Here is a 13,692-nt window from a genome sequence, read left to right on the forward strand (position 1 = left end):
GTTACTGACTGAAGGGCAAGGGTTAAGGCAGCAGCCCATGGCAGCAGAGAATTAGGGTCCATATGTAGGTAGGTGTTTTGCGATTGCAAACACCGTGATTTGCAGAATCCAGGGTGTTTGCGATCGCAAAAGTGTGTGATGCGATGTAGGTAAGTATTGTGCCACCTAAAATTGGTATTTGCAAAAATAGCGATTAGCAATTTTGCGTGTCATGGATTCTGCAAATAAAATTGCGAATTCGCAAGCTGTGTCCCATTAATTGCAAAATTTGCAAAAAGCGTCCCGCAAATTGCGAATTCGCACTTGCTATGTAGGTAAAAATCACAAATTGCGATTTTACGAGAATCGCAAATTTGCAATTCTCAAATACCACCAACTCAGAACAGGTGGTAACCAGGTGCAACCTATTTAAACATGCCCTCAATGCCAAAGTGGTTTCTCACAATGGCTGGCCTGTATGTAATAGCCAGGAGGCTGCGTATCCGAGAGGCTGAAGAGAGAAGGAGACGCCAGGAGAGGATCTACAGAACAAGCATCACCCTCCTACAGCGCACTGAGGAGGACATCCATGTGCACTACAGGCTGCACCCAGAAAGTATCCTGGAGCTGATGGAGGAGATGACACCCATGCTAGAGCACCCCACATGCAGGACACACAACATTCCCACCCATATACAGGTGTTGTGCTCACTGCACCTCGTAGCGTCAGGGAGTTTTCAACTTTTCAGGGGGTAATAGCCGCAGCTGGAGGGGTCTCCCAGATTGCCCTTTTGCGCTTTTTTCGCGCTTTTCTTAATGCTATGATGCAGAGGATGCATCACCACATCAAATTCCCAAACACACAGCAGGAACTTGACCAGACCAAAGAAGATTTTTACCAAATAGCACAATTCCCCCACATGATTGGCTGCATAGACGGAACCCATGTTGCACTGTCCCCCCCATCACACAATGAGTATGGGTTCAGAAACCGAAAATCATACCATTCTTTAAACATCCAGGTAGTCTGCAATGCTAAACATGTAATCACAGATATAGTAGCAAAATTCCCAGGAAGCACTCATGATTCCTTCATTTTCCGACACTCTGGTTTACATCGCAGACTCACAAATGGCGAGTTTGGAGATGGATACTTGCTAGGTAATTGTATGGCACACACAAACACTAGTATGAAATGTCTGAACTGGTAGTATATCACTAAACATCAACATACTTTATCCCTGCAGGAGACAGTGCATATGATGTGCGGACTACATCCTTACACCCTACCTCAATCCAGCCAACAGCAGCAGAGCGGAGTTACAACAGTGCCCACAGAGCCGCAAGATCCACCATTGAGAGGACCTTTGGAATTCTCAAAAGCCGTTTCCGGTGCCTCCATAAGAGTGGAGGTACCCTACAGTACAGCCCAGAGACGTGTTGCAAAATTGTGGTGGCCATACGAAATGCTACACAACATCGCTACCAAGAAGGGCACCCCAGTGGATCTGACAGATGCAGACACATCAGATGAGGAGGAACCAGCTCCCCAGCGCAGACGTGGAGGTGGAGCCGGGGCAGCTGCCGGGCGCCTGAGGTATGATGACATCACACAGAACTACTAGTAATCAAAAGGAGAATGGACACTGGTATCTGCAAAAAACCAAATAGTTTTTTATCGAGAACCCTCATAGACTTCCTGGAATCGTGTCGTAGCGGTATATCTTTTATCCGCCCCCTCAGGAGTCATGGCATAGTCATTGGGTTAACGATTAACGTGCAGGGTGCCTGCCTCACCAGAGGCTACTTCTGGTATTTACAGAAGTTTCCAGAAATAAAAAGTGGGTAGAGAAAACTGTTAAAAATAGTGAGTAGATCAAAACGAGTGAATTTTATTTACAAAGTCTAATCACTAAGCTAAAAAACGTTGTGATATTAAGTAGTCGAGTTAATGAACTACTATATCGTATTCAAAAAGGTGTCGACATGTTTCAGCTCTCGGGGCCCTACAGGGTCAGGGGAGCTTTCGTCAGGACAAGGACAAGAAACAAAATTACAAGGAAATACACACACTATTTGCGTGGTATTGGATGCTGATGGCATGGAATTTCCAAGCTGTATTCAAAGACAAAAAGAACACCAACAAATAGTGAGTTGGGTAGTGTGTGAGGTGCGGCACTGTCGGGCACACATTATGTACAAAGCATCATTATTGCTATTCACAGATTATTCTGGTTGTAGAAATAATCTCAGAAAAGGTTAAAAAAGTGGAGAAAGTTACAGGTACAAGTAAACTTCGGGGAGTGGGAACAGCCAAATCGTCGTCTAGTTTATCAATGTCTTAGAGACGGGTATCATGCAGGAGTCTTTACACGATGGCAGGGTGGGAGTAGAGCATGGATTAGTGCATCATATTCATGTCTCTGCTATTAAAGACCCTCGCATACATCCAGCAGTCAGTGTTCGTCATACATGTATCTGAAGGATACCCAATCATTCAGTTAAGTTTACCTTTATGATTGAGTTTTTTGGCATCAACAGGGACTCGGAGTCGCGCCAGGAGTTTCACTCTGGGGGAGATAACAGCGGGTCTCAGGTTATTAGTAGAGGCGTTCTTACCTTGGTAGCTGTGTGGAAAATCAGGAAACGCCATTCTTACCCATGCGGCCCGGATTTCGTGCCTAGTGCTGACTCTGCCCCTGGTTCATGGTAGGTCAGAGCTCACGGCACTTATATGTTGGTTGTAGACACTAAAAAAGGACTACTAATCGGACATGTAATTGACATACCAAGATGGTGGACTCACTGGTCGGGTATCTAGGTGTAATTAGCTGAACTGATGCCAGGGGATATGGTCATTCATACCTATTACATCAGTTCTCAAGCGGTCAACCCATCTCTGTTCCTTGTTAAACAAGACTTGTTCAGCATTGTGATCTTTGAAGTCGAGCATTTCCAAAACTGTCCATTTCAGGTCATCACACGTGTGACCGGCTTCTACAAAATGGGCACATAGTTTGGTCGTGTTTTTTTTCAGCCTCACATTGCTTCGGTGTTCTCCTATACGGAGTTTGACTTTACGGCAGGTCATGCCAATGTATTGTTTATGGCAGGGACATGTGATCATGTAAATCACATGTGAGGAGTTACAGTTCGTGTGACTCCTTTGGGTCCAGAGCAGATCATCATTTAGTTGGAGGGTTTTTGTACAGGTGGTAAACTTGCAGACCCCGCATGTACCACAAGGGTAATGTCCGGTCACTGGAGTCATGTTAATGTCTCTAATGTTGGACCTTGGCATAGGTTTCCTCGGTCTTGTATGGACCAGAACATCTTTTATATTTTTTGTTCTTCTGTTGGCAAACCTGGGTTTGGGCCAGTCTAGGTTGCCAGAGGTGAGTATTTGCCATTTCTTCTTGATGAGTTTTTGGACTTCATGGGTGGCTGGGCAATAGGTGGTTACACAGGTTACAAGGTCTTTCACTGGCTCCTTGATTGTGCTTTGTAGTAGACAGTCTCTCGGCTGATATTTCGCACGTTTTGCGCACTTCTTTATTATTGCCGGAGTGTAATCCCTTTTCTTCAGTTTACGGCTTAGTTCTGCTGCTTGTAGTTTATAATCAGTTATTTTGCTGCAGTTACGTTTATGTCTCAAGAATTGGCTGTACGGGAGATTGTCTCGTAACGGCCGCGGGTGGTAACTGTGGTAAGATAGTAAGCAGTTTTTGGCTGTGGGCTTGGTGTAGGTTTTGGTCTCAAGTTTGCCATTTTCAGAAAAAATGGTTAGATCCAGGAAGTCAATTGTATTTCTGCTGGATGTGAAGGTAAACTTCAGCCAAGGATCTCTGCCATTAAGCCAGGCCATGAAGTTGGTTAGATCTGATTGAGTGTCCCATAGTAGTATGACGTCGTCAATGTAACGTTTCCAATATTTGATATTGGAAAAGTAGGGATTGGTGTTGTTCAGGATGCAGTCCTCTTCCAAACGGCTCACATAGAGTCCTGCTACTGAGGGCGCAAATGCACTCCCCATGGAGGTCCCATGACATTGGAGGAATAATTGCCCATTATACTCAAAATAGTTCTCTTGTAATGCGAGTCTGCAACATTCAAGAATGAAGTGACGTGGGGTCTTGTAGTTCCAATCTTCTTTGAAGAGAAGGTCCTCCAACATTTTGAGCGTGTCTTCTTGCGGTAGACTGGTGTAGAGGGATTCTACATCCAGTCCCACTAGTAGCATGTTATTTTGGTCATATTCCACATTTGATATTTGGCCCAATAAGTCTCGTGTATCCTTGAGATATGTGGGTGTTTTCTGGACCAGGGGTTTTAAGTACTCATCTGCGAACTTTGACAATGGTTCCAAAAGGGACCCTATTCCCGAGACTATCGGGCGTCCAGGAGGAGGGAGTCTGTTTTTGTGGGTTTTTGGCACCGATCCCACAGAAAGATTGACCAACACCATAGCCATAATGGTACATGAGGCTGAGACTAATGACTGGATATCAAAAAAAGAGGCAGAATACCTCACACCAAAGAACCCCAAAACTCCGTTCTTTTACTCCCTGCCAAAAACCCACAAAAACAGACTCCCTCCTCCTGGACGCCCGATAGTCTCGGGAATAGGGTCCCTTTTGGAACCATTGTCAAAGTTCGCAGATGAGTACTTAAAACCCCTGGTCCAGAAAACACCCACATATCTCAAGGATACACGAGACTTATTGGGCCAAATATCAAATGTGGAATATGACCAAAATAACATGCTACTAGTGGGACTGGATGTAGAATCCCTCTACACCAGTCTACCGCAAGAAGACACGCTCAAAATGTTGGAGGACCTTCTCTTCAAAGAAGATTGGAACTACAAGACCCCACGTCACTTCATTCTTGAATGTTGCAGACTCGCATTACAAGAGAACTATTTTGAGTATAATGGGCAATTATTCCTCCAATGTCATGGGACCTCCATGGGGAGTGCATTTGCGCCCTCAGTAGCAGGACTCTATGTGAGCCGTTTGGAAGAGGACTGCATCCTGAACAACACCAATCCCTACTTTTCCAATATCAAATATTGGAAACGTTACATTGACGACGTCATACTACTATGGGACACTCAATCAGATCTAACCAACTTCATGGCCTGGCTTAATGGCAGAGATCCTTGGCTGAAGTTTACCTTCACATCCAGCAGAAATACAATTGACTTCCTGGATCTAACCATTTTTTCTGAAAATGGCAAAATTGAGACCAAAACCTACACCAAGCCCACAGCCAAAAACTGCTTACTATCTTACCACAGTTACCACCCGCGGCCGTTACGAGACAATCTCCCGTACAGCCAATTCTTGAGACATAAACGTAACTGCAACAAAATAACTGATTATAAACTACAAGCAGCAGAACTAAGCCGTAAACTGAAGAAAAGGGATTACACTCCGGCAATAATAAAGAAGTGCGCAAAACGTGCGAAATATCAGCCGAGAGACTGTCTACTACAAAGCACAATCAAGGAGCCAGTGAAAGACCTTGTAACCTGCGTAACCACCTATTGCCCAGCCACCCATGAAGTCCAAAAACTCATCAAGAAGAAATGGCAAATACTCACCTCTGGCAACCTAGACTGGCCCAAACCCAGGTTTGCCAACAGAAGAACAAAAAATATAAAAGATGTTCTGGTCCATACAAGACCGAGGAAACCTATGCCAAGGTCCAACATTAGAGACATTAACATGACTCCAGTGACCGGACATTACCCTTGTGGTACATGCGGGGTCTGCAAGTTTACCACCTGTACAAAAACCCTCCAACTAAATGATGATCTGCTCTGGACCCAAAGGAGTCACACGAACTGTAACTCCTCACATGTGATTTACATGATCACATGTCCCTGCCATAAACAATACATTGGCATGACCTGCCGTAAAGTCAAACTCCGTATAGGAGAACACCGAAGCAATGTGAGGCTGAAAAAAAACACGACCAAACTATGTGCCCATTTTGTAGAAGCCGGTCACACGTGTGATGACCTGAAATGGACAGTTTTGGAAATGCTCGACTTCAAAGATCACAATGCTGAACAAGTCTTGTTTAACAAGGAACAGAGATGGGTTGACCGCTTGAGAACTGATGTAATAGGTATGAATGACCATATCCCCTGGCATCAGTTCAGCTAATTACACCTAGATACCCGACCAGTGAGTCCACCATCTTGGTATGTCAATTACATGTCCGATTAGTAGTCCTTTTTTAGTGTCTACAACCAACATATAAGTGCCGTGAGCTCTGACCTACCATGAACCAGGGGCAGAGTCAGCACTAGGCACGAAATCCGGGCCGCATGGGTAAGAATGGCGTTTCCTGATTTTCCACACAGCTACCAAGGTAAGAACGCCTCTACTAATAACCTGAGACCCGCTGTTATCTCCCCCAGAGTGAAACTCCTGGCGCGACTCCGAGTCCCTGTTGATGCCAAAAAACTCAATCATAAAGGTAAACTTAACTGAATGATTGGGTATCCTTCAGATACATGTATGACGAACACTGACTGCTGGATGTATGCGAGGGTCTTTAATAGCAGAGACATGAATATGATGCACTAATCCATGCTCTACTCCCACCCTGCCATCGTGTAAAGACTCCTGCATGATACCCGTCTCTAAGACATTGATAAACTAGACGACGATTTGGCTGTTCCCACTCCCCGAAGTTTACTTGTACCTGTAACTTTCTCCACTTTTTTAACCTTTTCTGAGATTATTTCTACAACCAGAATAATCTGTGAATAGCAATAATGATGCTTTGTACATAATGTGTGCCCGACAGTGCCGCACCTCACACACTACCCAACTCACTATTTGTTGGTGTTCTTTTTGTCTTTGAATACAGCTTGGAAATTCCATGCCATCAGCATCCAATACCACGCAAATAGTGTGTGTATTTCCTTGTAATTTTGTTTCTTGTCCTTGTCCTGACGAAAGCTCCCCTGACCCTGTAGGGCCCCGAGAGCTGAAACATGTCGACACCTTTTTGAATACGATATAGTAGTTCATTAACTCGACTACTTAATATCACAACGTTTTTTAGCTTAGTGATTAGACTTTGTAAATAAAATTCACTCGTTTTGATCTACTCACTATTTTTAACAGTTTTCTCTACCCACTTTTTATTTCTGGACACTTCTGTAAATACCAGAAGTAGCCTCTGGTGAGGCAGGCACCCTGCACGTTAATCGTTAACCCAATGACTATGCCATGACTCCTGAGGGGGCGGATAAAAGATATACCGCTACGACACGATTCCAGGAAGTCTATGAGGGTTCTCGATAAAAAACTATTTGGTTTTTTGCAGATACCAGTGTCCATTCTCCTTTTGATTACTAGTTACTCACGTAGGGGAACTGAATGGACTCCTTTTCCTCTTCCCTCCCTTTTTGATTACGAATCACACAGAACTACTTCTAGGTGGGAAACAAGAACATAATGCCAAATGATGATGCAAAGAAAATAGGTTTATTCCCTTAACAGCAGGATGTCTAATGTCACACAGTGTGACTGCAAGTATGTTGTTAGCATGTTATTGTCCTCACAGTGCCATCATAGTTGTGAGTCAGTTAGTCCTTATGGCATGTGTTGCCTCACAACATGCCATATGTGCATGCCGCCCCTTCACCTCCGGCGTGCACGCCCTGTTGCCCCTCCTTCGAGCTGCGCACTTGCCTCACTGTTGTCTTCCCCTGCTCTGACCTGATGCCCACTCCTGCGCCTTTCAACTGTGATTGGTGGAGTTGAGGTGCTCCTGCTGGACTGGCCATCAGTGTCCAAGTAAACTGGTGTTCCAATGCCATCGGTGACTACAGCACACAGTTGATCTAGCGTAAGTGTGACCTGCACCAGGCCCCTAGCCACATCTTGGCATCAGTGGGCCATCTCATGTTGCATGCTAATGCATCTCTGAGCTAGCATGGAGATTGCAGTAGATTGGCGGGTCACAGCTCTAGTGAAGTGGTCCAGGCGGGTGTGTAGGCGATGTTTATTCCCTGCGCCTGTCCAGCCTATCCCTTCTGGGTTGTATGATGTTACAACATGTGTTATTACAACGCGTGCTGTTACATCGCATTGGTTTCAACGACTACGATGTTACCACACTATGCCTTTACAAAGCAAGTCTTTACATCAACTTGCGCTAGGTGGCGTGCTAACATTAGAGAAGTGTAATTTACTATTCCAACTCCTGTCCACTTATCAGTAGGGAAGGTGTTGGGATAGTAAACTACACTATTTTTAATGTTAGCACACCATCTAGCACAAGTCGATGTAAAGACTTACGTTGTAATGGCATAGCGTGGTTACATCGTGGTCGTTGTAACGACTGCGATGTAACATCATTGCGGTGTACTGACCGCGTTGTTAAGGATGTTTCCCCTCTTCTGTTCTCCCTCAAATTAGCCTCCGAAGCTTGTGCGATGGTAGTCACCCCAAGCTTTAGCTCTGACATGTGGCGGTTATGTTGTGCTAGTTGGCGCTGAATTGACATTATCCCTTTGCTTTGCAGACGCTGTGCACACAACATGTTGCCCTCCAGGCCTGCAAAGACCGAGTCTGTTCCCGAGGAGGCACTGCTAGTGGTGGCCCATGCCCTGTGTCTTGCACCACTGCCGGTTGCCGTTGGTGCTCTGGATTGTGGTGAGCTCTGCCTTGGGATTTGGGTTGGAGCAGCCTGTGAGTCCTAATCAGCATCTGTTGACTCTGGCGCCATTGGTTGTAGTGCTGGAATGAGTCTGCGCCGTTTGGTAGGCGCTGATCGTGTGTCCCTTGTGGCACCCTGCCCCTCCTGCCCTGCCCAGTCCTCATCTGTTTCTGTCTCCTCCACTTCAGCCACTGTGTCTTGTATTGCTGGTCCAGCTGTAAAATTAATAGCACACAGGAATTGTGTGTCATGTTTTTTTTGGTAACATTAAAGTTCTTGATCCTACTAATGACATGACTACTTGTCTATTTTGCACATTGCTAGTATGACTGTTCCCTATGTACCCTTTGTATGTGTCACTGGACCAGGTTTCAGTGCATGGGACTACATTTCCCATAATGCAATTCTGGGTGACCCTGAACACATGGGCTGGATTTCTACTCATGCATGGGTGATTGGGGCTGTGACTGGGATGCGTATGTTTTGGGATATTGGCATGCATCTTACCTTGTCTGGTGTCTCTATTTTCTGAGCTGTCAAGATCAGCCATGGCCGTCACTGACTCAGGCATGAGTGTGCCCTCCACCAACTCCTCCAGGGGCGTCAGCTCTGGTGCAGTTGAGGTCCCACCTCCAGTCGCCCTTGCCTCTGCCAATCTGTGGGCCACCCTCTCCTTTGATCTCTGCCTCATCTCGTACCACCTCTTCCTTAAGTCCTCAGTGGTGCAGTGGGTTACCCCTATGACATTGACTTTTTCTTGGATGTCACTCCAAATTGTCCTCTTCCTGGCCTCAGGAACTTGGAGTGAGCTTTTCCCAAACAGGAGGTCATGTTGCCTCACAGCCTCCTCTGTCAACACCTCAAGCTCCCTCTCAGAGAACTTTTGCTTTCTCTTCCTGCTGTGTTCCTCTGCCTGCTTGTACCCACCCTGGGAATCCATTCCAGCTTGTATGAGATGCAGAGACAAAACCACACTCCCTCCTCACAGTCTCTCAGGCAGCAAATGAGTCAGGAACAGGTGCAGCATGGGCAGTCACACTTCCTGGTTGTGATGTCATCATTCTGCACCAGAATTGTTTTTTCGTGTTTTTGCGATTCCTTAATAGCGAATTCGCTAATAAGGAATCGCTATTTAAGTAATCGCTCTTTACTTCTGCGATTTTTTGGTAATCGCAATTTTTTTGCGATTTTTTATCTACATCGCGTTTTGCGATTCAGAAAGTGCGATTCGCAGAAAATTGCATTTTCCGAATCGCAAAATTGAAATTACCAACATATGCCCCAAAGTGGCCAAGGCTATTTCCGCCAATCAAGCCTGTAAAAAGTACAGCCATTGGGGTAAGCAAGCAGTGTCATTAAGGATTATGCCATCAACCTAACTGGTTGCCTGGCCCCCTGAACTTGGGAGGTACAGGGATGGGAGGATTAATAGAGATATCATGCTTTGAGATTTTCTTAACTAGTCTTTAAAGTATGTTTTGGCTACTTACCTCCCTTCCCTGCAACCTCTGGGTCCTTGGCCTCAATCTTTTTCATAACTCTCTGGAGGATTTACACCACTGCACAGTTCAACCTAATATCCGATGGTTCAAAGCAGGCCACCACTGCCTTCCTGCAGGACCATGTTCTTTGTAGGAGATTGCGCCGGATCACCATTAAGGTGGTGCACAGACAGAGGATGTGAATGATATCTTCCTAGCCCAGGTCAAATAGCCTGCAGTTATCTTGTACTTCCCATCTAATACATACAGCAAAGTTTCTTGAGATCGGTAGTTCCCCAAGTGTGTGTTTCAGGAACTGTATCTTGATCCACTCGTTGTAGGGTTCTCTTAGGTAGCCCTGGGGTTTCAGCCTGATGTAACTATGGACTATCACCCAGCCATGTCTGCATCAAGACAGACAATCCTTGTCTTTAAGCAACAACAGCAACTGTATACTTGATTTAACCAGCTGTTTTTTAACTTCAGATGGCTAATGGTTAAGTCCCAGGTGTTGGTTAAGCCAAGAGTACTCAAGGCCTCTAGCAGATGAGTGCTTGCCAGGGAATTATGCCTTGCTTTTACATTTCGACCAAAGATAATGGCCCAGACAGCCCTTCTTTGACAATTTGAGTTTGTGGCAGCACTTGCCTTCTGTGTAAGTGACTGTTTAACAATACCAAACTCTAGCCTAATCTGGGCAGGCAATGAGTAAGAGAGTTGGTGGGAAATTGACTTATATACCTTGAGTAACATGTTATCCATTGTTACACTGTCCTGTCCCTAAGAGGCTCAATTCCATAGGTCAGGGTTGGAAGAACATTTGCTTGGGCCACCTACAGAATCGGCATGAGTGATGGCCCTTTCAGTTTTTTACAGAGTGATTTAAGGCTGAAAGCCAGTGCACTGTCCTTCCTCTCAATTTCTTCAAGCTGTTCACTGTACTGCCCATTCTCATTGAATTAGACTATGAGGTAGCCGAACAAGGTACTTAAAGCTTTTTGTCAACCCTAATTTTTCTTGGTCCAGAAACCACAAGGGCTTTTGAGTTCTAGAGCTGTGGACAGCTAAGATTTTTGTTTTATTTTAATTGTCAGTCCATTCCTTGAGGAGTAGGCCAAGGTTGCATCAAGAAAGCGTTACAAGCTGACCTTGGTTCTGCTAATCAAGACAAGATCGTCCGCATATAACAGATTCGAAAGCCCCCTAGTTTTAGCGGATAATAGTTAACTGCATTAAGAGTTGGAGGAAGATATGAACAAGTTGAATAGTGTAGGGGCAAGGACACATGCCTTCTTAAGGCAATGCATGATCTTGATTGGCCTGAATATTCAAGAGCCATCTCCAATTTTGATTCTGACCCATGTTTGTGTGTGCAAGAGTTCGAGGGCCCTTAACATGCAGGCCAGGATGTTTAGGTTGGCCAATTTCTGCCACAACTTCCCTCTGTCAGCCCTATCAAATGCATACTTCCAGTCAATGAAGTTTAGGTAGACAGGGAGGCTGTGGGTCCTTGCCCAGTCGGGTAATAGGGATTGTGTCATGATGTTGACTGAGGTCCCTGTATTCTTGGTGTAGCAAGTTTGGTTTGGCAGAATGATGGCATTGCCCTCAGTTGTTCCCTTTATAGCTTTGACCTAGAGACAGCACAAGCTGTCTAGCCAGTCTCTTGAAATGAAAAATCATGAAAAATACATAGATGGGCTTTGGGTCAGCCGCCTTAATCCAGTGGTTTCTCAGCAGATATTCATATTTTGCTTCTGTCCACCTCAGCATAGAGCATGGGGAAATGGGTCACCCCACTTCAGTCACTGACTCTCTTGATCTGTGAGTGATGGCATTTCACCTGCTCACTTGCGCTCATCCACCTAAAAAGAAATGCACTTCAGTTACAGGGCAGACCATTCCTTTTTTCTTTCAATTCTTATTCGCTTTTTAGTTTTAAACATGTGAGCATGTCTGAACTCTTACCAGTTTACAGCCTTTCAAAATCAGAAGTACCTTTTCATAGAACTAATAAGAATCATAAGAATAATATGCTATTCCTGCTCCAGGTGCACATGCCTTTTAGAAGGCATCCTTACTGTTATGTTAAAATTCTATTTTCTATTGCAAGAATCTATATGCCACATTTAGAGGTATCCTTTCTATTTATTTAGGCTTGATTTAAAAAAATTAAAACAAATTAAGTTTTGCACCTGCTTGCCACGGCCAAACCTATTGGGTTTGCCAATGCTTGATTACTCAAGCTACCAGCTAAGTCCTAAATATCTCCTGTTCTCTACATGACTGTTTTCTTAGATTGCTGCACCCCAAAAATGACTACCTATTATGCACCATCAGAAAGAACTCTTCATGATCAGTGGAACAGCAACAGTATACACAGGAGGAAAAAAGATACTGTTAAAAATGGTGAGCAAGATTTGCAAATTGCTCACCTCAAGGATACAAAGCTAAATTTTAATTCCCAGGTGGCCTAGTAAATTATTCGCAAATATTTGGAAAAAATAACTTTTGTGCATCCAAAAGAATGATTATACAAAGGAGAGCTACTTACCAGACGGAAGATCTCACCCACTAGATTTGGGATTATCAAAAAGATCATGTGGTTTTGACCAATTTAAATAAAGAGTTGGGATGAAGTTTGAAACACTGCAAGTTCAAATAAGAGCGTACATGCCTCTCTTCTGGATGCAGCAGGGGGGGCAGGCACCTGTAATGTGCCTCGCGCCCCTCCCCCTCCACAGGAGTCAGGCAGCGTCGCTTGCGGGGCTCTCTCTCCTCACGGGAGCCCCACCTTCCTCACGCACCATTCTTTGCCTGATCCAGTCCAGCACGGGGTGGGCTCCCGGCTAGTATCTTCCCTCACATCTTTGGGGCCGGCGGCTTTCTTTATTTCCAGCTGTTTGTCTATTCGGTGGATCACAACCGAACAAGTGAAAGGAGAGGCAGGAATGGGAAACTAACATGGATAGCCGCACTGACCGTGCTGGTTATCGCTGGAGTGCTTTCTCAGCAGCCCAGAGAACACACCTCCTGACCCTCCTGATTCTATGGCTGCTTATTTTCACTACAGCTGGCCCGCCTGCCTCGCTGGAGGCTTTGGCGGGGGTGGGAACTGCGGTGCTGCTCTCTGGGATTTTCTGAGACTGTCTGTTTTTATCCCTGCCAGTGAGGCACCCCATCTGGCTCGGACTCTGCGGCGTCCCGTTCTCTAGACTGCTGCCCTGGAGCCTATGTCAATCTCTGTCCAACCTGGGAGAATGGATTGGACACTGTGATGCTTTGCTGGCCCTGAGTGATGCTGTGGTGGTGCTGAGTGATGCAGTGGTGGTCCTGAGTGATGTTGTGGTGGTGCAAAGAGATGCTGTGGTGGCCTTGAGTGATGCTGTGTTGGCCTTGAGTGATGCTGCGGTGGTGCTGAGTGATGCTGTAGTAGTGCTGAGTGATGCTGTGGTGGAAGAAGCAACATGGACATCTAGCGTTATGACATTCCCATCACTGGCCACGTAATGGTGCTTTTTTTCTTTTATGGTAGTTGGAGAGCAAC

Source organism: Lissotriton vulgaris, chromosome 1_1, assembly GCF_964263255.1.
Source record: "Lissotriton vulgaris chromosome 1_1, aLisVul1.2, whole genome shotgun sequence".
In the NCBI taxonomy this organism is placed as follows: domain Eukaryota; kingdom Metazoa; phylum Chordata; class Amphibia; order Caudata; family Salamandridae; genus Lissotriton; species Lissotriton vulgaris.